Source organism: Rattus norvegicus, chromosome 15 (assembly GCF_021556685.1).
Source record: "Rattus norvegicus strain SHRSP/BbbUtx chromosome 15, alternate assembly SHRSP_T2T, whole genome shotgun sequence".
In the NCBI taxonomy this organism is placed as follows: Eukaryota; Metazoa; Chordata; class Mammalia; order Rodentia; family Muridae; genus Rattus; species Rattus norvegicus.
This window is the reverse complement of record NC_141548.1, coordinates 54,490,065-54,515,573: the sequence shown is the minus strand read 5'-3', so window position 1 is coordinate 54,515,573 and position 25,509 is coordinate 54,490,065. Positions and strand designations below refer to the sequence as shown.

At 43.5% G+C, this 25,509-nt stretch overlaps 1 long non-coding RNA gene and 1 pseudogene across 1 annotated transcript; both read right to left on the bottom strand.

Moving 5' to 3' along the window:
• Nucleotides 1–1,087: 1,087 nt before the first annotated feature.
• On the bottom strand, nt 1,088–2,621 carry Tyw5-ps1 (tRNA-yW synthesizing protein 5, pseudogene 1; annotated as a pseudogene).
• A 2,567-nt stretch (nt 2,622–5,188) lies between these two features.
• On the bottom strand, nt 5,189–24,846 carry LOC148001041 (uncharacterized). The gene is made up of 4 exons (XR_015638940.1): nt 24,670–24,846; nt 22,603–22,819; nt 11,670–11,761; nt 5,189–6,371 (listed from the first exon to the last, which is right to left on the bottom strand). It is a non-coding gene; the product is annotated as an uncharacterized LOC148001041 (long non-coding RNA).
• Between the last annotated feature and the right edge of the window lie 663 nt (nt 24,847–25,509).

Genomic DNA, 25,509 nt, shown 5'->3' with positions numbered 1-25,509 from the left:
CCTCACTGCTCCAGCTAAGACACCCAGTGCACCCATCAGCAGGAGGCAGGGTCAGCTTTCCTGCTCTCAAGCCCTTGATACAACTGACTCAACCCACACCCAAGCCTCCATGTGCTGCCCAGTTGAGCCATGGGGCCCATTCTCCCCAGTGTTGCAGCCTGTGAGGGGCTGAGTCAGCTTTATGCCCTCAAGGATGGCTCACCCATCCCTCTCCATCAGGCCCAGCTCCACTGTTGCCCTAGTGAGAGGCTTGACCCAGGGCCAGCTCACCCTCTCTCATAACCCAGCTCTTCAGAGCAACACGGCCAGGCCCAGAACAACCATGTGGTCCACAGTGGCTGCCCAAACCAGGGACATCCTCGTAACCTCTGGTGGTAATATGAGACGACGATACAAACATCAACACTGACCCCTACTACTGCATGGCTATGGACCCAGGCTATGGCCCTCAGTGGCAGCTGGCTCTGGGACTTCCCCATGGCCTCAGAGACTGGGCTAGCTATTCACAACATGGCTCATGTCCCTAGTTCCACCTCTCTTCACAATGCTCAAACTGTTCTGCTTCTTTTTCTCTCCCATCTGTCACCACACATTTGTACGTTGTAGTGGCTTCCACTGCAGGCAGCCCACATGGCTGGTGGACCTCTGGGTGATCTCCTTGCCCACACACACTGCATAGCATGGTGGTGGACAGGTCTCTGGATGTCTTCCTCCTCCTGTACTGTGTAACAAGGTATCAGGCAGGCCGAAAGATAGATAGATAGATAGATAGATAGATAGATAGATAGTCAGAATTTTAGTTATTTATGTCTTAGAATTTAAGAATGGTTTCACCGCAAGGCCCTGGGTTCGGTCCCCAGCTCCGAAAAAAAGAACCAAAAAAAAAAAAAAAAAAAAAAAAAAAAGAATGGTTTCACTAAGCATTCTAAATTTATACCTACCAAGGAGAAATCAGATAAGCATCTCCTTTTATACCATAAATCTGAGGCTTATCTTACCTGTTTTTAAACAGCATCTTTATATCTTGTTATACTTTTCAAATACTTGAGCTGATTTTTGTTTATTTTTATGTTTTTACTACATTTGTTCATTTCTTTTTACTCTTGCTGGAGGCTTTGTCTTGAATACGTAAGACCATTTGCCATGCATAGAAGTCCTTCTATTCCTTTGGTGATTCAGCCAGTGTTTTCTAAGCCTTGCCCAAGATCTGCAGAGCTCTGGATGCTGCCACGGGATCTTTGTTCACGTGGGTGTCTGCTGTGGCATAGCATTCCCACAGAAGGTGCTTCCGGAAGATATCCACTCCCACTCCAAACTCTTCAGAAACTACATTATGGAGCCAAAAGGCAGGAATGAACAGGACATTACCAGCTTCATGAGAGCACCCATACCTCCTCACCGTAGGAAAGAGTAGGCATTTACCCAGGTCTGGGCTTCAGCACTTCTGATTTAGAACTGATAAATAGAAATATTGTGCATCTTGAAGATTGGACAGCATAATTTACTTCTTTCCTGTCAATTGTATTAAAATGTTATCCATTACGTCATAGTGAGTTCAGAGTTGAAATCCAGGTGAACTAATTAGGAAAACACTGGAAAAGAACTGTTCCTCTTCGAAGAGTATTTAGAAACTTATTCTCTCCCTCTAATGATGGAATCTGCTATCTGATATCTACGACATCCTTCTTCCAGTCTTCTCCAAGTGATCGTAAGAAGTATTTCTCATCCTCTGAAGTGAATTCTTTATGTGCTTCTTCAGCCTCTCTCTGGGCCAACTTGTTGAAAGGTGAAGTTTAATCAAGTTCATCTGTGCAACCGCAGGAGCATGGATCTGCATTTCTTTCGCCCCTCAGGTTGGACTCAGGTAATCCACTGTCAGTTTGCTTGCACAAGATCCCAAGGGGAGTCTTTCCAGCATGAGGGATTTTCTCTGTGGGCAGACATGCTCTGTCCTTCTGTTTCTTGTTCTTTCTCTCTCTTTTAAATTTCATAATGCACGCTTTTCTTTTTTAAGATTTATTTAATGTGTATGGGTGTTTTACCTGCATGTATGTATGCATACATTCGTGTATGTCACCTGCAGAGGCCAGAAGAGGATGCTGGAACCTCTGCCATTAGAGTCACAGATGTTCGTGAGCTGCCGTGTGGGTGCTGAGTGTTGAACTCAGGTCCTCTGCAAGAAGCAACAAGTGTTCTAAACCCCCGAGCCATCTCTCTAGTTCTCCTGCTTCTAAAAGTATTCATTTTTATTTTACGTGTGTGAGTCTTTTGCTGTGTGTCTATCTGTGCAGTGCATGCATGCCCACAGATGCTAGGAGAAGACTTCAGATCCTCTGAACTAGAGTCACAAACAGTTGTGAGCTGCCGTGAGAGAGCTAGGAATCAAACCCGATTCTCTAGAAGAACAGCTAGTGCTCTTAACTGCTGAGCTATCTCTCCAGCCCCTATACATTCAATGAAACAAAACAAAATCTTCTCATGGTTTGACCCTACTGGCTTGCAGCCAATTGTGTAGGCCACACTGGCCATAAACTCAGAGATCTGCTTGTCTCTGCCTCCCAAGTGCTGGGAGGGAAGGCATGTGCCACCCCACCCTGTTTTGCTTTCTTGCTGTTAGCCATCCTTCCTGGGTTGAGATGAACTCTTAGAGCAGTTTTAAGTTGCATTTTCCTAATGGCTGACGATGTTGAGCATTTTAAAATATTTATTGACCATTTGGATTTCTTCTTTTGGAGGCTTACAACTTAGCTCATTGGCCTATTTATTGATTTGACTATTTATTCATTTGATAGTTCATGTTTGTAGTTGTTTACATAGTTGAAATATTAATCCCAGTGCCGACATACAGTTGGCAGAGACTTTACCCCACAGGTAAATTTCTGTGGACTGCTTCTTTACTCTGACGGGTGTTCTCTTCCCTGTGCCGAACTCTTTAAATTTCATATTATCCTGTTTGTCAATTCTTGGATTATCTTCTGTGCTGTTAGAGTCCTTTCAGAAAGTTCTTGCCTATACTTGTACCTTGAAGTGTTTATCCTCTTTCAGTTTCAAAGTTTTGGGTCTTAGATTAAGATTCTTGGTCTATTTTTAATTCATTTTTGTATCAGATGAGAAATACAGGTATGATTTTGTTCTCTTTTTCTATGTGTTTGTGTACTTGTTTGTTTGAAACAGTGTTGTGTGTAGACAATGCTGTCCTCTGCCTCACATAGCTAAAGCTGGCTGTGAACTCCTGCCCTTCCTATCTCTGCTTTCCTAGTGCTGGTATTTTAGGCACCTATCACTCTACCTTTAGTTTCAACTATTACATGTGAGCATCAGTTTTTTCCAAAATGAGTTGTTGAAGAGGTGCTTTTTTTTTTTTTTTTTTTTTTGGTTCTTTTTTCGGAGCTGGGGACCGAACCCAGGGCCTTGCGCTTCCTAGGTAAGCGCTCTACCACTGAGGTAAATCCCCAGCCCCAAAGAGGTGCCTTTTTAATGTTTATTTTTGACACTTCTGTTGAAAATTCTGTGCATTAGTTGTATGGGTTTGTTTCTGGTTCCTCTTTTCTATTATATTGGTCTGTGAGTCTTTTTTTTTTTTTTTTGTAACAGTACTATGTAGTTTTTCTCACTATGGTTCTATAACATAATATGAGATTAAGTATTATGTCTCCTCTCCCATTATTCTTTCTGCTTAGGATTTCTTAGGCTATTGGGTTCATTCATACATCCACATGAATTTTAGGTCTTGTTTTGTTTCATATCTTTAAGAAGAATATCATCAGAATCTTAATGAAGACTGCTCTGAATCTGTAGATCATTTTTTCAAAATCTAGTCATTTTTCTCCAATATTAAATCTACCAATCTATAGATGTCTTTTAATCTTTTAACATATTACTCAAATTGTTTCCTCCATGTTTTAAAAAGATCATTTACTTCCTCAGTTATGTTACATGCTAAACATTTTTAAAGCTATTCTGAATGTGGGGTTTTTTCCCCCATTTTTCTCCATAAGTTCAAGTCTCTTGCTAGAATGGCCCATTAAATTCTGGTTATAACATTTAGCTAGTTTTCTAATCCAATGTCACCAAATCTCCCATATTCCTCGAAAAAGAAACATGGTCTGGTTCTACATAACAACACCCCACTCCTGGTACCACACCCTGTATCATCTACCTTTTGTTGCTGTGATAGAACACCATGAATGCAATGAACTTATGAGAGTTTAATATGACTTACAGAGAGTCTCTAACGGTGGGGGAACCATGACAACAGACAGCCAGAGCAGGAGGCTGAGAAATCATGTCTTCAGCCTCAAGTGTGAAGCAGACAGAGTGAAGCAGAAGTGGAACCAGGCCGTGAATTCTCCAAATCTGCCCTCAGTAATGTGTTTCTTTCAGCAAGACTAGATATCCTACAGGTTTCAAAACATTCTTCAAACAGTGCCACCAACTGGTGACCAAGAGTACAAATACCTGGATTTATGGGAGCCATTTCTCACTCAAACCATCTCACTTAGCATAAAGAACAACTACTGGTTTTTTGTCTGTTAATTTTGCTTCATTTTTCTTTTCTGAAACTTTTGCTCCAGTCTAAGAGTTTTCTTGTGGAATCTTCATTTTTTTTAAATATAAAATCATACTGTCTACAAATAGAGATAGTTAAACTTTTTCCTTACCTATTTGTATCCCTCTTTTTTTTTTCTTGTCTTATTTCTATAGCTAAGGTCTTGAGCACTATACTGAATAAGGGTAGTGAGAGTGGGTGCCCTTCCACACTGTGAGTGTGTCATTCCACAGTTTAGACAACAAAAAAGCACCTCACTTTCAATTTCCCCCATTGATCATGTTGTCCATGGTTTGTCATTACAACCTTTATTGTGCTGTGTTGAAATATGTTCCTTTTAAAATAGAGTATCTTTTATTTATTCTTCAATGATTTCGTACATGTTCATAATGTATCTTAGTCACAACCACCCCAACTCTCTCATCCCTTATTTCCCACATTCTCAACATGTCCCACTCCTTTTATTTGTAGTTTCCTTAGAACTTTTATTGAGACAGGATGGTGACATTCATGAAGGAAATTTTCTGTATCTACTAAGAACATGGGCTGCCTATCCTTAAATCACATTGTCTGTCATATTGTGTTCCTTGACTAGTATATGTTGAATCAATTTTTTATTCTTGGACGAAACCAACTTGCTTGTGATATATGATTTTATTGTGTCTTAAGTTCAATTAACAAGTATTTTATTGAGAATTTTCATTTCTATGTTCACCAGGATAACTGATCTGCTGTTTTCTTTCTTTTATTCACATGCAATGATGGTATGACAGTAATATTGGCTGCAGAGAAGGAACTCAATAGTGTGGCTTTCCTTACTATTTTGTGTAACAGTTTGAAGAGGATTACTGTCAGGCATTGCTGTCAATTTGTTAAGTGTCTTAGCAAGGAGGTGTTTCTCAAGTGTATTGACAAGTGTGGGAAGGCAGCTAAAGCCCTGACTGAGATTGTCCTTGTGTAGACTTACTCCATACTTTCCAGATGGCCAAAGTACAGATGAGCCAGCTGGAGGGATGTCCTTCAAACTCTACGGCACTGACGAGCAGACAGGTGGCTCCAGCAGTTCATCCATCTGCTGACCTCAGGCTCAGGACTCTCCAACTCCAGGGCTCTTAGATAATGAGAACTGCTCTTGGCCCTTGGAGGGAGGGGAAGTGTTATGTCACTACTTGAGCTAAGCAAGCCTTCTGCGTGAGCTTTTCAGCTGGCCACCTCGTGTTCTTCAAAGCTGCAGCCCAGGGCTGTCTTCTCCTGGGGCTGTGGGAAGTTGAATCCAGGTTCTTAGCCTTGTAGCTGTCTTTTGTTCTCAGGTCTGCAAGGTAGGCCAGAGTCTCACAGAGTAACAGAATGGGATTCCACTCTGTAGACGACTCTCCAAAAGAAGAATCTGTCTAACCAAAAGCAGCAGCTTGTGAAGACTGTAGGGTTGTGTGACTGCTGTCCTCTTTACCAGGGCTGTCTGGTTTCTCCTCTGTCTCCATTCCTCTCTGGAGCTCTGGTGGCTTCTTGCTCTTCTTTTTCTTGTTCTTATTTTGTTTATTTATTTTTTTCTCAAGACAGGGCCTCTCTGTGTCACCCTGGCTGACCTGGAACTTATCTCTCTAGACTAGGGCTAGCCACAGAGATTCACCTGCTTCTACTTCCTGAGTGCTGGAATTAAAGGTGTGGCTGCTCACCACTGTCCTCAGTTTCTTGCTATCTTTGTGGATTAAACTCTTCCTCTTTCTCCCTTTGTAGTAGAGTCTCTCCTTTGTGCATGGATTCTTCTCCTTAAACAGATCATCTGAGAGCAGTTTCTAATCTACCATTTTAACGAGAAAACCTCAAAAAGAAAAAAAAAAGAACTGTTTCAGGAGGTGTGACTTAAACCTGTAATTTCAACACTTAGGAGGCAAAGACAGGAGAATTGCCATGATTCAAAGCCAACCTGGACTTTATAAAGACTCAGGGCTTGCCTAAACTACAGAGTGAGACCCAATCTAAAGGCAAAAACAAAATAAAATCCAGCAACTGCAAAAAGGTTGAGCTCTGACACACTAAAATTTTAAAGCTCGATAGGGTGAATAATAAAGCAGAGTAAATAAATATTAATTGATATAAGTCAAACAGCTATCTTACATCTACTACCCAAACAGAATTCATGAAAATATGACTTGTGACTCAGGAGTAGCTCCATGATAGAGCCCACTACAGGCCCGGCTCTGTTTTGAGCACCAAATCGCCCCATTTGGTGACCAATTTGAGGGTCGTTACATTATTTATTTTTCTCTTTAGGCAGCCTTTCACTACATAACCCAGAATGGTCCCAAACCCAAGGCTATGTCTCAGTTTCCTGAGTCCTGAGAGTTTAAACGCAAGTCCCAACATCTTGGACTTAAAAAACGAAACAAAAACAAGACTGTTATGGGGTAGACACCAAAGACTGCTTGGTTGTGGCTTTAAGCCAATAGGAAGTTTTATTAGCCAGTCGATGACTATATTCGATGTTTAGGAGCCCAGGGTAGCCCCACGCCTTTCTTGGGGTGACTTTTTGAGCACAAAAAACCATATTCTGGGTTGACAAACTTCAGTTAACAAGAACAGTTAGCCAGAAGCAGAACAATAGAAGCCAAAAAGCAAGGTTGGTAAATTTAGAGAGTTTCCCAGAACTATGACTTTGATGGGTTAAATCTTTGTTTTAGTTTTGGCAGTTGGTGCTGTCGACACACTGAGTTTTACAGCCTGAATGGCACTTCTATCATGGAGTCAGCTGTGCTAAGGTCTGGAGGTCTAGTAAGGTCTGGGGGTCTGTTACAAAACCTCCCACTTGGCTTTATGGAAAATTACTAGCAGCCGATTTGCTCTAGTTTTATTTTGAGGCTGAGATTAAACCCAGGACTTTGAGCAAACAAGTTGGGAGAATTAAGGTAAGCTTAGCCATGTGCTTAAGATTCAGGGTAACAATAGCCAACCGACTTGGTAAGCCAAGAAGGAAGTTGGCTGGGTGTGGTGGGACACGTCTGTCATTCCAGCACTCGCAGAGCAGAGATGGAGGAGTTGCTGCAAACTCAAGGCTAACCTGCTTACCCAGGGGAGTAGCAATCCTGCTAGGGCTACTCAGTGAGACCCCACATAGAACAGCAAAGAGGGGCAACGAAGACTGGGGTGCCCGTAGAAGGGCTGCTACCAACGCCACTAGAGCAACAGCGAGTCAGGAAAAGCAGGTGCAGACTGCATCATTCAAGTTCAAGGACAGTTTATCAACAATGGCGCATAGACAGGAGGAGGACCGGGGCCCAAGGAATAGAGATGAAGAAGGGTTTCCAAAAGATCCCACAGCCCAGGAAGGAGCTTGACTTTAACAAGGCAGCCAGACAGTGACAGGCCCAAGATTATGTCAATACTTTATGAGTCCTTACACAACCTACAGCCGTCCAATTAATTTTCCCCTCTGAGTTTTCTTGGGCAGGTCTCCACACTCGTTTGGATAATTGCTATCCCAGACAAGTGAGATGAAGGAGACTCTTATCCACAGTAGATAGAAAACTGGAGCCTTGCCCTTTGCTGTCACGCCTCAGGATTAAAGGGCTTTGGTTATCTGAGGGGTTTAAGTCAGCATTGATGGTGTTGATTTAGAAAGCCCTGGGGCTGCTCTCTGATGGCACCTGGGAGCTGGTTTCAAATGATTTAACTTTTCCTGCTCTGAGGGCAAGTGGTACAGAGAGAGCGGGCACTGACAGGGAAGAAACAAGCTGGGAATAAACAAGATGGCTCTCATGATGATCTTTCTTCCTTCTTGGCCTTTCTCCCTTCCCTCCTTTCCACCATACACCTCCCTCCCCATGCATGGGAACTCTCCAGGATCTCACACAGCCCAGCCTTGCTTTAAGCTCACTGTGGAATGAACTGCTGCCCTTCCTGCTTCAACTTCTTAAGTGCCGAATCACACATGTGTGCTACCTATCCCCATTCATCTATGACTTTTTTCTAATATGTAAAATGGAAGTTAAGAGTTCTTCACTCATTCCTCCAATGTTCCATGAGCATCTACTACGTGGTAGATACTATTTTGCCCAGGGAGTAGTTATTTTGAAAATTCAGTCAAAAAGCATAGGTGGAAATACTTACAGTGTTTAGAATAGATTGTGTGCTATGTTAGCTTTTCTACCCAAGAGGCTTTGTGACTAGCACAAGATGGATATTTGAGCCATTATTGGGTCAAGCCTACAAGGGCTCAAAGCACTCATAGTGTTTGTGGTATTAGGATGTTCCACAAAAGAAAATAATCAATTGATTAAATTGAGGTATTCAAGAATAAAAAAGCCTTTGATTTTAAGATCTGTGAAGCATTCAGATGAAAGGCAAGAGATTGTCCGGGGAAAGTAAAGCAAGATTGTTCTGGAAGACTTCAGAGGGTACAGTGAAGCAGAAAGACTGTTGTGGTTAAAGCACACTAGAAACAGTGTGTGCTACTGTGTCTAGAACATTGGACACATGTGTGTGCTACTGTGTCTGGAACATTAGAAATACAGGCACACTGCTGTTTCTAGGTCTTTGGAAACAGGAGTATGCTACTGAGGCTAAGACATTGGAAACATGGATGTGATACAGTCTAGAAAGAAATATCACCCAAGAAAGTGGTCATTGGGAAGAAGAAAAAACTTGAACTACCCTTTCTCTAATCTCTTCTAACCAATTTTTCTAAGAAGTCATCTATACCTCCAGTAGAGAAGGCTGCTAATGAGTAAACAAAATGACCTTATAGAGCTCAAGAAGAAACCAACTAAGAGTGGGGTTGGGGGAGGTAATAACAGTGCATATGTATGAAGAATAAGAACATGTTAACTGTGTGTGTGTGTAGGAAAAAGTTGTAAATGAAATCCATTTCTTTGTATGCCAACAGCAACCACTGAGAGAAAAGGAAAAGTATCTGTATAAAAAGAGCCTACACATGCTCTGAGAAGGACAGAGACCTGGGTACCTCGTTCTTGTCCTTGGAATAGCATCCTTGAAAAGGCAAGGGCTTGGATTAGAGAGAAGGCTGGGGGGGGGGTTAAGAGCATTGTCTGCTCTTGCAGAGGTCACAGATTCCACTTTCAGCACGAACATCAGAGATCTGACACCCTCTTCTGGCCTTTGTGAGCATCTCCACACATATGGCACATGCTCACAAGTACACACACACACACACACACACACACACACACACACACACACACACACAATCTTTGGAAAAATAATAAAACAGACAGATAAACTAAGCACCTTCCTGAGGTAGTCAAGGTTATGCATTTCTTGGGCTACTGTGCAACCATTGTAATGACAGAGTGGAGTTAGCATGTGCTTGTTTGCAAGCTTCAGGGGAGCTAACTGCTTGATTTGGTCAGCAGCCATGAGACACCAAGAGTGTACACCCTGAGGATACCAAGTTCGAGACTGATGGGATTAAATGATGAAACAGGACCCCATCAACACCTGCAAGAAATGGGCAATGATCCCTACTGAGAGCCCTGCAGAGTATGGTGAACAAGAGAGGGCATGTCCAGGAGTCATGTGTTAATATGTAGAGCAGTCAGGAGCTGAACGCACTGGTTTGGGACAGAGCAGAACTTCCCTTCCCTAAGCAGTGTGTTAACACAGGAGCTTTCAAGAGGTGACTGAACTTGAGCTTGCGAGCTTAGGAATATAGACAGGCTCTCAATCAAACGCATGGGAAAACAGCTCCAGGACTGTTTTTTGCACAGGGGCATCCATCTCCTGGGACATGATTACATTGGCACATCAGACTCCAAGTTTGTCATTCCTGTTCTTGCCAAAGGAGAGCACTGGATGGAGAAGCCAGCTCACTGCAGTTTGCAGAAGCTTATTCCATGTAGGTGCCTCTAAGTGTTAAGGAAGTGGCACAATATGCCAGGTGAACTTCATGGGCCCCTGAGACAGCTTGGAGTAAAGGTGTCTGCCACTAAGTGTGATGACCTAGGTTTGATATCTGGTACCCACCTGAAAGGAAAGAACTGACTCCCATAAGTTGCCCTCTGACTTCTACACATGCAATGACATGCCCACACAGAGACATAAAACAAAGATGCAAGGAAATGTTTTAAAGTGCGACTTTGAGGACAGGCCAGAGTTCTGATTGTGACTCGGCTTCTTTTTATCCCCAGACTCTGAGTAGGTTTCTTTACTCCTCTCAGACTCCGTCTCATTGTGTCTAGAGCTCATGGCTCAACTTGTTCACATCTTGCCAAAGCAGAGAGCAGAAATTAGATTGCATCAAGGGCTGGGCCATAACTTACTTTGTTTTATTTTATAACAGGATCTCACTGTGCAGCCCTGACTCCTGGAACTCGCTGGGTAGACCAAGCTGGCTTCAAACTCACAGAGATCTGTCTGCTTCTGAGTGCTGAGATTAAAGTGTGTGTCATCACGCCGGGCAGGACTGTAACTTTCCAAAGTCCAGCCCTAGGACCTAGGCCTCCTGCACATATGTAGCAGACGTACAGCGTGGTCTTCATGTGGGTCCCGAATAACTGGAGCAGGGGCTGTCCCAAAAGCTGTTGCCTGTCTATGTTCTTCTAGCTGGGCTGCCTTGTCTGGCCTCAGTGGGCGAGGAAGTGCCTAGCCTCACAGAGACTTGAAGTGCAAGGGCTGGGGGATAACCAAGGGAGACCCCACCTGCTCAGAGGAGAAGGAAAGGGGGATGGAGGAAAGATTGTGGGAGAGGGGTGACCCGGAGGGGGCAGTGAGTGGGATATGAAGTGAATAAGTGAAAAAAATTAATTAAATCTTTTTAAAAGGGCTGGAGAGATGGCTCAGTGGTTAAGAGCACTGACTGCTCTTCCAGAGGTCATGAGTTCAAATCCCAGCAACCACATGGTGGCTCACAACCATCTGTAACGAGATCCGATGCCCTCTTCTGCTGTGTCTGAAGGCAGCTACAGTGTACTCATCATATATAAAATGAATAAATAAAATCTTTAAAAAAAATCTTTTTAAAAATTGGAAAAAAGTCCAGTCTCACTGCACTACTTCTTTCAATTATGATTTATTCGACTCTTTTTTAAGTAATATTTTTCATTCTTTTAAAGTTTATGAATTTTTCCGAGCCTGGCATAGTGAGAGGCTGATATAGATGGCCTACCTCAAGCTGAGCACTCAGATTTACCTATCAGTCTTCTGCCTCCTGAACCAGCATCCCAGATGAGCGTGCAGACACAAGGCCCCGTTTGATCCCTAGAATACACAATAACAATAAATAATAATAATAATAGTAATAATGATGGTAAACGGCAGCAGCTGGGTAGCCTTCACTTATAATCCTATTGCTGGGGAGGCAGACAGCAGAGACCTTTGAACTTCTGGGCCAACCCTGCTTGGCAAGTTTCAGTCAGTGTGAGACATCTCAAAAGAGAGAGGGAGAGAGAGGGAGACAGGCAGGGCGGGGGGGCGGGGGAGAGAAGAAATAAAAAAGAAAGACAGATGGGAATGACATCTAACGTGCCCTCTGACCTCCATCCTACACACACACACACACACACACACACACACACACACACACACACAGGGCATGCCCCTAGTGACCCTCTTCTACAGTACAGTCTCACCTCTCAATGGCTCCACACCCAAACAAAGCAACAACCCCTGCAGCAGGGCCAAGAGTTCAAATGCCCCTGGAAAGAATGTTTTGCGGTCAAAAGGTAACAGCAACAGGATTCCAGTGAGGGCACTCTTTGCAACCTTTTTGGCACCTATGTAAACTGTTATTATCCTGGTACTATTTGAAGGGTGTGTGCTTAGCATGACTGAGGAAACTAGTTGGTTAATAGGAGACAAAGGCGTGTTTTGAATGTACGTGTTACAGAGTATTGATGAGTAGAGATGTTAAGCGGCCGTGAACTTCACAGATAAATCTGAACTGGTGCTGAACTAAGTCTTCTCAGCCTCTGCACAGCAGCAGGGGATGAGCCAGTCTCCCAGTGATTCTCTGGCTTTCTGTCTCAAGTTGCAAAGCGGCTTGCTTCCACAACTCTATAGATAACGACACCCCAAAGCAGGAAACACCAGGACACTGAGTCCTCCTTTCCCCCATTCTGTTTCACAGAGAAGAAAATGTCTTCCTCAGGCACTGAGCACCCTGCTCCTCAGGAACGCCATGTGATGGGACCGCAGGACTAGTCTCTCCAAAGGGCATTGAGAAAGGACACAGTGGTTGGAAGCAGGCACAGGAAAAGGATTAGGGGGGAAAATCTACATAATGGGGTTCAACTAAAAGCTATGAAGAAAAAAGCTAGGTGTAACTGAGATGTAACACCTATATTTAGCATGCACAGGTCCGAGGTTGAATCTCCCCTGGTGGGTGGAGAACAAACAGAAAAGGGTGAGCAAGTGAGAAGCCAAGACAACCAAACCATCTCAAATCACCCCAGGCCTACGAGAAAAACTGGTCAAAGTTTCTGACACGTTCTTTTTCTATCATTTACAACTGCAGCATAGAGACTTTCCTTTGTGTGTGTGTGTGTGTGAGTGTGTGTGTGTGTGTGTGTGTGTGTGTGTGTGTGTGGGCGTGTGAGTGTGTGTGTGTGGGCGTGTGAGTGTGTGTGTGTGTGTGTGTGTGTGTGTGTGTGCAGGCGCACAGTGTGTGCATGGGTGTATGTATTCATGTACGTGGAGAGACCAGAGGAGGATTTTAAGTATCCTGCTTTATCTCGCATCTCCTGGAGTCAGAGCCTCCGGCTGAACCTGGAGCTAGGCTGCTGGCCAGTAGCCTCTTACAATCCTCCAGTCTTGACCTCCCAAGCATTGGGGTTGCAGATATGCATGATCACACCCATGTGGGTCCTAGGGATGTGTGCTTGTGTACCTAATGCTCTTACCTGCTGAGTTACCGACACAACTTCTATAATCTGTTTTTTGTTGTTGTTGTTTTAAATCAAGAAAATAAAATCTTCTACACAGTAGGCTGTCATTCAAGTGTGACTGGAGATTAAATATGAGACTCGTGGCTTTTTACCCCTGTTGTTTTAAAAGATTGCCTCCAGGAAGTAAGAGTTTAGGACAGCAGGAGGCACTGGTATCATCATCCTAGGTCTTGAGAAAACATTTTTTTTTTTTTTGAAACAGCTTGCCTGGGATTCTTGACTTCCTTCAAAGACATCCAGAGTGCTAAAATTATAGACATATGCTAATTCCAAATAAGGATTAATAAAGTAGCTTATGATTCTAATGATGCAGACTGTATTATTATGCTGGCAGGCCACTAGGCGTAATTACTAAGCAGTCATGCACATAGCTAGTGTTACTTTTATACATGAGAACCATACTTTATACCTTCTATCATCTCGCTTTGAGACCATACAATATGACCATAGTGGCAAAAGATGAGGATTAGGTCAGAAGTACCCAGCAGAGCACTAGGCACCTGAAAATGAGTCCTGGTGAAAGGAACAGAGTAAGAATGGAGGGTGTGTGTGTGTGTGTGTGTGTGTGTGTGTGTGTGTGTGTGTGTAATTTTATATAAACAAATATCTTTACACACACACAGTTAGGTAGACCTAAGCTTTAGCATGAGAGAAATTTTAATCAAAAGGCTGTGGATATGATTTCCAGCATGGAGTGGTAGGGTGTGTGCTCCTGACTGGACAGACTTACAGAACGCTCAAACCCAGACTGGGGGATCATGCCTGACATTGTAGTACCTTGAAGACTGAGACAAGAATATCGCCATGAGTTGGAGACCAGCCTAAACCAAAAAGCGAGACTCTATATCAAAGAATTAATTAAGAAACTGAAACACGCAAGCGGGTTTCCTGCAGATGTTTTCAAGGGTACTGAAATGTTTCCTCCTTTTGTCTCCTGATTTTCCTAACCCCTTCAATGGCAGGTCCGGCCCTGAGGTTCCTTAACTAGGAAGGAAGGCTTCCATCTCATACCTGATGACTGACATGCGGCCTTTGCTGTTTTTATGGGATGAGAAGTCCCAGCATGAAGCCTTCCAAAAGAACAAACAAGAGTTGGGGTGGTAATCCACAATGATAATAACAACACCAAGCAAGAGGCAGGAAGATTGCCCGAAACCCAAGGCTAGCCTGGAGTATGTGATGAATCTCAGTCCAGCCTGGGTTACAGAGTATGATCTTGTCTCATAACAAGTACATTCGCAAATAAATGAGAACAAAAGAAATGTTTGTTCATGCGCATGTGTTTTGGGTATTGCACACGAGTGTGTTGGGTTCTAAGGGATGGGCTCAGTCCATTTCTGAGGTATCTGCTCTTGAGCGGGTAGGCTTTTACTGATCTCCTTACTAAGGAGGAAACAGGGTCACAGCAAGATGAGGTCATAAGCCTATTGTCATAGAACCAAGGCCTGAAATTTTCTAGCACAAGAGTTCAACATGTTCGTGACCATTCTCTGAAATAAGTTGGCTCAGGAAGAACGCATCCCAGTACACTTACCCTTATATAGACAGTGTGGCCTGCAGTCAGCCCCCTTCTGTGAGCCAAGGATAAGATTTCCCTGGATAGGCAGTATCCCTCACACAGCGTCAGGAGTCTTCCACTTACAGGAGCCAGCCTGGTGCTTCAGAGACCACCATGTGGAACCTTGGGTTACATATGCATCATGTTGCTGCCCAGATTGGTTATTTGAGTCCTCAGTGCCTCTCACCCATGGTTGGAAACTGGGTTGTTTCTGCATGACAGCTCTCTCTGCTCTAGATGAATGCAAGAAGGACTAATGATTGGCAACACACGAAGAGCTTCAAGCCTCGAACCAGAACTAACTGAACTTTCAGAGAACGCAAGACTCTGGCTGTGGCATGTAAATGAACAGGGAGGTAGAATACTCTTCCCCTGCCTTTTAAAATTTTTTTAAAAAGATATTCTTGATCTAAATGCTAGCTTCTCTTTGAGCACAACAGCAGGTGGCCTACTGTGACTGTCCACATTCTTTTCCAGACAGAGTGCACAGCTCCAGGGAGGGACAGCTGTCTGGTCTGGTAGAATTAGGAGATGCCAATATTGTCTGGGACTTCTCAGACTTCCAGAGATAAGTATTCTTAATTCAGAGGAAGGCCCTTTAAGCCAAGATTTTGAAAGCAGTGTCTTATTTTTAAAAATTGATTAAAAGAACTGGGCCCTCTCCAACGAAACCTTTAACCTAATAGCAAGTACCAAGCCTTGGTATTCAATTCCACTGATAGAGATCTAACTGATAACACCAAGGGCAAAGCCAAGTGCACTTCTTTTTAAATATAGTGATTGACAAGGAGAAGCAAGAGGACATCTGCAACAAACAGAATGAGTGGAGGAGTCTTGGCTAAAGATATGATAAAAGACCAGTCAGTGACCATAGGAAGAAAGCCAGTGTTTTCACAAAGGAGAGGGTCTGATCAATCCATGCCGTGTGTGTCATGAAATTTCCCTTCATGTTTCCAAGCATAGGATTAGAAGTTATCGATCTATGTCTCAAGTCAAACCAACAAAAACCAGGAGGGTGGTCAAAGTCACTTAGCTCTGTGGCTGAAGTTCAAGTTCTAGGCACAGGATCAGAATGAGCCCAGTCATACCTCCCTAAGCGTGAGAAAGGCAGCAAGGCCTGTAGGCTAACAGGGGAAATGTCAGTGGGAGCTGAGGTGGATATTCAGCATCATTGAGATCATGAATGGATGGGCTCCATTTACAGAAAGGGCTGAGAGGGGAAGGGAGAAACTGGATGAGGACAGGAAATGTGCATCAGGTAGGTGATCAAGAGCAGCTGGTGTAGAGAGTCTCACAGCTCGGACAGCATCAACAGCAGGTGATGTGAGTCAGGCCATGTCTAACAGGGGCCCTGAACCAGTTTCTGCAAAATTCAAATGTAAGAGACTTTGAGATATGAACCACCATACCCAAGTCAAACACTGAGAATCCTACTACCCACTCTAGATAGAGTCTCCCTATACAGCTCTGTCTGGTCTTGAACTCACAAACATCCACCTGCCTTTGCCTCCTGAGTGCTGGGATTAAAGGAGCCCTGCCTCCTTTCTTAAAAAATATTCTTGAACAGTTTCATACCTGTATATAATATATAATGTATGTATATCTATATTATGTATAAAATCATAACCTGTATATCATATAATATGGTTCTATTACCCCCTTCCCCCACCCCACCCCTCACCCCAAACAAGTCTGCCTCCCACTGCCTCTTTGCTTTTGCTTTTGCTTTCGTTTTTTGTTTTAGTTTTATGTCCCCAACCCAGGAGTTCTTATAAAGAAAAGGCAGTTTTGCTAGAACTGTGATACTTTACTGTTTTGGCATGTCTGATCTTCAACACGGTCGTCGAAGTCCTGCTTTTGGCAAGTTCTTCTTTTGTTTTGTTTTGTTTTTTGTTGTTGTTGTTTAGAGATTTCTAGATTTATTTACTTCATTTTTAAGTGTATGAATGAATATATTGGTCTTTTGTTTTTTCAAGACTGGGTTTCTTTGTGTAACTTTGACTATTCTGGAAGTCACACTGTAGACTAGTCACACTGCTGGCCGAGAACTCACAGAGATCTGCCTGCTTCTGCCTCCTGAGTGTTGGTATTAGAGGAGTGGGCCACTACTACACAGTCATGAATATTTTGTCTCTATGTATGTATGTATGTATGTGTATCATGTTCATGCCTGGTGCTCACAGAAGTCAGAAGAGGGTGTTGGATCCCCAGAAGTAGTTATAGATGGTTGTGAGCTCCCATGTGGGTGCTAGGAATCGAACCCAGGTCCTCTGAAAGAGCAGCAGGTGCTCTTAACTGCTGAGCTTGCCAGCCGCCTTGACAAGGAATCATCTCCAGTCATTTCATATGGGTACGTTCATGTGTTTGTGAGAAAAATAGCCATGGGGCTGGTGCTCCAAGTTATCTGGGCCAGCATTTATTTATAGGAGCGAAGGATGGCTTCCTCATTCATATTTCTAAGACTGATCCACCCAGTCCCAGATTCAATAGAAGGAAGGGTGGAGTAGGCCCACAGACTTTGCCAATGCACTAATACTTTGCACCCTAACTATTAAGTATGGCAGTTGAGCAATGCTTTAGAAACCCCAGGCCTGATTTAGGCAGAGGGAATGGATAGGAGAACTTCTTCTCTGTCTGGAAAGCTGTGTGCACTGTGCCTACAACCTGTGAAAAGCAGCAACACAGAGACAGGAGCTGTGTGCTCGTGGCCTCTTTAAACTGATCAGGTAATCCGAAATACAGTTTTGAGGATAGCAGTTCACGCAACTTCCACACAGGCATCCTGGAGCCTCAGCTTGGAAGGGCGATTCTCAGGCTTTCATTTTTGATTCTTCTGCTATCTCCACACCCACTTCCTGAGTTAAGCCTCTCCCAGTTGTCCCCGCCCACCGCCCTCCTTTGTTCTTTGGTCTCTTACACCCACACACTGGTAATTGGGCTGGGAACATCTGTCTTCCCAGCAGCTCCTCCCTCCCAGCCTTGCATAGCATATGCGTACAACAAGGCTGAGTTATGGTAGAGCAGTAGAGGCCTGCCTGTCTCAATTAATGTCTGCATCATTTTTAAGCTTGCGTGAGAAGGTTTCCATGGCTAACACTTTTCAAAAGAGGTTAGCCCCCAACCATAAACTTATTTCCGTTGCTACTCCGTAACAGTAATTTTGCTACTGTTATGAATCAGAATGTAGATATGTGTTTGCTGACAGTCTTAGGTAACCTTGTGAAAGGGTCATTCTAACCCCCAAAGGGGTCCAACCCACAAGCTGAGAAAACTGTCATAAAGTGTAATTAATTTTTTTGAGGATCGTAGATTTCACTGTGAAACATCAGGAATGGCACTTGGCAGATAGAAGGAAAAGAAGAATAACTAACCAAGGAGAATGAGAGGACTGGTTTGTGTGGTCCGAAACCCACACTGCTGTGAAGAAATCACCTGCTTTGCTTCAGGTCCTGCCCTTAACAATGAAATATCTGACCGTAGCATCTGACAAGCCAGGAAGGCTGTTCACCCTGCAAGGTGGCCATTGAGCATCCCTGCAAGGAGCAAATCCCTGTTAAGGGAACGGCCCAAGGCCTCCATCTGGCTAAGGATATTTGGCTTTTTAATGACAAGTGCCAAGGGCAGCCAATCATCCCAGGTGTCAAGCAGGGGCCCTGGCTTGATTAAACTCTCCCAACTTCAGAGGCTGTCTCTGGCTTAGAACAAACGGTCAAGGGAAACGGCTTTTAGCAGAGTTCTCACAAAGCAAGGATGAAAAGGAATATTCCAAAGTGGAAACAGTGACCTTTCTGGCATTATTCCCAAAAGGAAAAGCCAAAGGCGCAACCTCAGGAAGGCACGTGCTGAGCACCCACAGGAACCCTGACTTCCAGGGAACGCTGCATCCTGCCCCTCAGCCTCAGCGCACAGCCTGAGCATCTGTTTTGATCATGTTCCGTGCAACTGATCAGCCTGAGAGCTGCAGAGCAACACTGACGGGGAGACTGAAGAGCCTGGCTACGGACGCCATCTGAATGTTAAAGCACAAAGCAGAAGGGAACCATACCAGGAACATCAAACAAATCTCACATCAGGACGGGGAGATGCTCAGTGGATAAAGGTGCTTGTCGGCAAGTCTGACAAGCCGAATTTGAGCCCCTGGACTTGCATGGTAGAAGGAGAGACACCCCTCACACCCACATGCTTACACGGGCTCACATGCGAGCGCACACACATTCTTGCATGCACCGATGCGTACACACATGAGCACACACACTAATAACTAAAATGGAATTAAAAAAAAAAAAAAGGAAACAAAAACTCCTAATCCTTTTGAAAAACAAAATGGGCCTGAAACACACAGCATAGCCATAGACAAAACTCATCATTAACGAAGGGCACGCAGACACATGATAAAGATCTTTTCCCATAATGAAACAATATGATAAATTTCAGAATCTGAATCTGCATAATGCATTACACAAGAACCCAGGACAAAAGAGGCCTTCATGCAGGAGTGGGCCTTCTAGTGCTGTGCCTCTCTGTGTCATTCAAGGGTATGACTGAGTCAGCTTCTCTGTGTGTAGATGTCTGTGTCCAAAGGTAGGCATGCATAGCCAAGTCCACGTTCAGGTAGGGAACTTGCCTACAAAGGGAATTTAGGAGACTCGGTGCAGACATAGATTTTTACCACCAGAGGGTATTCTCCCCTCTCCTGACTTGCAGGCAAGTCTGTGTAACCAAGACTAGCCTCGAATCAGTCCTAGTTAAAAAGCCCAGACCAGACCTCAGCAAGACAGGCTCTCATTATATCCAGTTTTCTTCTTGCCCTTCTATTTTAGAGTGTTGTTTTCTTTTGGTTGAAACACACTGGCAGCAAGCCAACCTACACAAACTGTGGGAAACAGATCCCACCTCCCACCCCCGCCCTGCTGATTAAATCAAGAGGATGATCTCTGAAGAAGTTGGTCGGTGTGGCTAGCTAGCTATGAGACCATTGAAGAAGTTGGGCTGGGTAGCCTGCTATTTCTGACCATCTCCAGGGGGACAAGGGTTTCAATCGACTGAGAACTTAGCAGGTCAGAGAGAAAGAACAGAAGGGATTCCAGAACCAGGGAAGCTGTCTGCTTGAATTCTGATGGAAAGTGATTTACAACTGAAAAGGGTTGGTGCCTCAGGAGAAACCAGAAAAGTCTAGAAGTTACCAGTGAGATTCGGACAGCTTCTAGAGTCAGCCAGGGAGACAGTCCCAGCCCATTAATATACCAAGTTTAGAAAGCCAAGCCCTGGAAGGTGCCCTGGGGAGATTCCCTAGGGAGCTGGCTTGAATTGGCCAAATGCTTTCTCTTGAAAAAAGGAGACTTTGTTCCAGGAGAAAGCAGTGAAGTTGAAAAATTTGGGATATTAGGTCACTTGCCCAACAAATGCAGACTTCAAGTCAATGAGTAGTTTTTTCTTTCTCTCTCTCTTTCTTTCTTTCTTTCTTTCTTTCTTTCTTTCTTTCTTTCTTTCTTTCTCTCTTTCTTTTTAAAAATGTATTTGTTTATATTTATTTATTTATTGCAGAGTAAACCAGGGGCTCTGTGTATACCAGGCAAACACTCGACCCTAAGTTACATCTTTTTAATATTTTTTAACGTTGAAACTGTCTCGCTAAGTCACACAAGACTCTGCCGTTCCTGCCTGGGTCTCCTGAGTCTCTGGAATTATAGGCCCGCACCGCAGCCCTGGCATCTGAATGAGTGTAGGTAGGAGAGTACCACGGTGCACACATCGGCGGTCAGAAGACAACTTCCTCCTGGGTCAGTGTGTATTCACTTTTCACCTTGTTTGAGACAGGAACTCTCCACCTTCCAGGGACTCCTCTGCTTCTACCTCCCATTTTCCTGTTGGAACACTGGAATTTCAATTGCTCCTACTACCTGTCTGACCTTTAACATGGGTGCTGGGGATTTGAACTTGGGTCCCCAGGCTTGCATAGTGAACATTTCTACCCACTCAGCATCTCCTTAGGACCAGATATTGGGGGTGGGGGTTATTGTTGTTTTAAATCCACTTATACTACATTTTATTTATTTATTTTTAACTTTATGAGCATGGGTACTTTGCTTACATATATGTCTGTGCAGTATGTGTGTTTGGGTTCCCTGGAACTGGCGTTATAGACAGTTGTGTGGCACACTGTGGGTTCTAGGAATTGAACTTGGGTCCTCTGGAAGCAAAACTGTTAACAACACTATCTAGTGTCATTCCAGCCCTCAGGAGGCTAAGGATGAAGAACCTTAGATTGGAGCCTACCTGGGCTACTTAGTGAGATCCTGTCTCAAAAACACAACAGCCCAAATTAAAAGAAAACAAACAAACAAACAAAAGAACCCTAATTATAATAATTTCAAAAAGAGCTGGAAAGTCATTGTCCTTCTAAGCTTGCCTTTCTGGGTTTACTCTACAATTTTGCCAGATGATGTTAAAATTCATTGCAAATGTCCAACATAGCTCTCTTTGTTTTCTACAAAAAGCTTCTGGGTCAGTGTGTGCTCTTCAAGTCAAGAGAACCACAGACTGTTGAATTATTCTGTTGACATCTGTTGTGATTGTCCAGAGAAAGCCACTTTATTGCTGCACGAAATCCAACAGCACATTAAAGAAATGACAGGCAAGAACAGCAACAAACCTCTGGGTCACCACCTCCCAGTCATTGGGTACAAAGTCCCAGGTTTCATATGGAGAAGTCATTTTACTTTGTCCCTATTCACCTCCTTGTTCTCACCCACGCCCTCCCTCCTGCCGACCTGGAGACTTCGTTTTTTAAGCGACTTTAATTAGCAGGTCTTTTTCTTATTAACATCTTCAAAGTGCTCTGAGCTCCTCCCCAGATGAAAGGACCCGTGCAGGGACAAATTATTATTATGGTTACAAAATATGCACACTGAATGTAGGAAAAGTGAGAAGGGTTTCACTGCTCAACCCGCAATGCTTGGAATACTTTGATCTGCCAATATAGACATCAATTATTCCATACCCGTACTTCTCTAAACGCAGGCATCAAAGCGTTCTCGGAGATACACCTTGTAAATCTAGCTGTTTATTCTGAAATGGTTCCCCTAAATTAACTCTGCTTCCTTTTCCTTTGTTGGAGCTGCTGATTCAGCTCCTCCAGTCCCCTGCTGGGACAAGGTATCTACCACTGTGAACTTGGAAAGCAGAAATAAACCTTTCCTTTCTCTACAGGGATGATGATGACATAAAAATAAAGTATCTCTGGTAGCCTGGGGAATGTATATGGTATCTGAAAGGTATTATATACTACAAAAATGTACAGAGTATTTTCCCAATTGTAATATACAAATAGTTCCTGATAACTACATATAACCATGCCTCATCATCCCAACAGATTTACCTTGCATGGTATAACTTTAAAGCTCATACATATACATACACCTATGTATATGTAATATACTCTATATTACATATTGTATATATTATATATATATAATGTGTGTGTGTGTGTGTGTGTGTGTGTGTGTGTGTGTGTGACATTTCCATCATATGCACTCCTGTCATTGAACTTGGGCCCTCAGGCTTTGCTGCAAGCACCTTCATGTGCAGAACCATCTCACCAGCTCTCCATGATATTCTTTAGTCTTCTATGAGATAACTGTTACCGAGGCTCAGAAAAGTCAGGCGATCAGGCCACAGTTGCACATCCTGAGTGGTGAACCCCAATGGGCTGTGATGTCTGGCACCGACTCCAACCTTTACCCTGATGATATGGCTTCCGGTTAGCAGTGGCTGTCCTCCGGCACATAGACTTAGAATATTAGCCAATCCCTCCTGCTTTAGTAAAAAGCGAAAGATTTATATGATCTGAAGAGAAACCAGAGTATCCCTCCTGCTTTTAAACACACACACATTAAAAAAAAAATAAATAAACTAAGTAGCAACCATGCGAGTTAAATATAATTAAGAGAGAGGGCTCAGAAGCCTTTTCACTTACCGGTGTGATGATAAGATAAAACAAGAGTAACGTGTCATTAAGTTCAGGATTCTCTGGGCCTGAGCAGCAATCTTTAAAATAAGGACTTGAGCCCAAAGACCTCAAAGGTACCTTTTGGATCTCACACCGGTTCTTTAGCTCCTGATCTTGTTTCAGAGGCATCATTTATCTTTGGTAGCGAATCAGTTCTAGGTCCTAAATCTGTTCAAACACCTCTGCCAAGTCGCAGAGAGCGGGCAATGACCCACATCTCTGACTGGCAAGCAGCGAACTCTTGTTAATGACGGATATTAAGGGAATATTAATTCAAGTCAAAGTGTCACCCCAAGTATTGCATAATAACTATTACAGAATCATTGTGGCCTACTTTTTTTTTTCTTTTTCTTTTTTTCAGAGCTGGCGACGGAACCCAGGGCCTGGCGCTTGCTAGGCAAGCGCTCTACCACTGAGCTAAATCCCCAACCCCTTTACAGAATCATTGTGAATAGGGTTTCGGGACTTCACATCTTTATGTAAGTATCAGATGTACAACACGGTATTTTGATACACAGTCAATGAAAAGAGTCCCAAGCAAATGACCATTGCAACACTTCAGTTACCCACATGTTGATAGGCAGAGTCCCTGAAGTCTACTTCTAGCAAAGATCCCGCTATGGTCTGATATTAAGTCCATCCCCTGCAGTGTCGTGGACTCAGTTAGACCCGGGCTTGCTCATTCTCCTACCTTCCACTTTGTATCTTCCCCTACCAGCCCCTACTTGGTACATTCTCTTAACCCTAGAGCAACTGGCGGATTGCATTGAAATTCTGGGCAAGTTCTCTGGGCTAGGTTGGGTTAGGACATGTCTGGAATGCGAGCAGAAAAGCCCTTGAACACCAGGGCCTAGTGGGTGTTTCCAGCCCAGAAGAGCATTTGATCTTTTCTTGGAAAATAAGTACCTGTGCTATAAAGGAAGTGTGCTCATGCGCAGAAGAGCGAGTTCCTCCCCAGACGGTGTGTGGCCCCAGCTGAGAAGGCAGAACAGCTCTCTGCAGGGCTGTAAATATCAAGGCGTCTGGGAGACGAGGGCATTTTTATTCTGGGTTGTACTGAGCACCCGGCTTATTTTTTACTTCTGTTTCTAAGAGTGGACTCGTCTTTATCTGGAACTAGTTCGTCTTCAGGCTTGTGTTTTTCCACACAGAGATGTTTAGTGCCTCAGCACACAATAGGTGTCCAGCAAATATTAGCTTATTGAAAACTGAAAATTAGGTCTTAAGTTAACTTTTTAGATTCGCATACGACGTAATGGGTTTAGTCGTGGTCTTTGCCTGCGTGTCTTATACTCTAATTAGACATTCATTTTTCTCTTAAAGCTGTGGCTTAAGAACAAGTGCCTTTCTTTGAATAATTCCATTTTCCTAGGGCCCTAAACATCTTCAAATAAATTACACTGTTTAGAAGCTTTCCAATCCCATGGATCAAAGATTCAGAGATAAAATATGAAATGTTTAGTATAATAATATGAAATACTAGTTCATTAGAAAACATGGAAGAGTTTATTTACAGTCTTAAGTATGGAAAACCCCTTTTTTCCTACTATGAAACCTCAAAAGTAATAATTTCATATATATAATCTTTCCCTGAAGTGAGGCAGGGGCTAGACACTTTAGGACAAATGATTACATGCATAACAGAGAAAGCACCTACCTCGTTTAAATACTGTTGATGAGTCTTCCAAGTTGCTCCTTTTTGTGTTCTAGGTAAAATTCTTCGGAAAAACTTAAAAGGAATAAACCAAGGTCACTGAGTCTCCCTGACACATTCTTTCAGATCTCCTAGAGTAAACTTTGCTCAGTATAATGTTAAATCCTCTACCGAAAAGCCTTTGGGTTTGCCATCTGTCCCTTTTGAAATGTGCCACATGTCTGGGATTGAGCATGCTCAGAAACGCCCTCCCGCACACTCCTTATGCTTTCCTATGAGGATACGCACCAACTCCCCAGCTGATCCCAACGCTTTCATTCAGGAGAGCACTACTTTGGAAGTCCTCCCAGCGGATCTTCTTCCCAGCTGCAAGTAACACAATTTATCTCATTTCCCGGGAGCCCATCAAGTTCAACGGCACAAGAGAGAAAAGGAGACTTGCAAGGCTTATTGAGATAACAGGACCAGTATGTGAAATGTACCTAGCAATCAATAAGAAAAGGACAGTTCGTGCTCTGAAAAAGAGCCAACAAAACAAACCAAGAGTTCGCAGAAAAAGAGATAGAGTTATTAAGCCCAAGATGCCCTGGGAACTCAGGAGTGGTGATAACCACCTCTCCCAGGCTGCTCTGCTCTGTACAAATCTACAAGGCGATAGCAGACTGTGTCGTCAAGACCTTGGGAGGAGAAGACAGCATCATGGATGGGATACCTTCTCCGTGAACAAACTTAGAAATATCTATCAACACAGACCTAGCAGAAAAGAAGTGAGATTTAGCTTCAGACCCTTTCTATTTGCCTGCCCTCCATCCGATACCCTCTCCCTTGCAGACTGTGTCATCA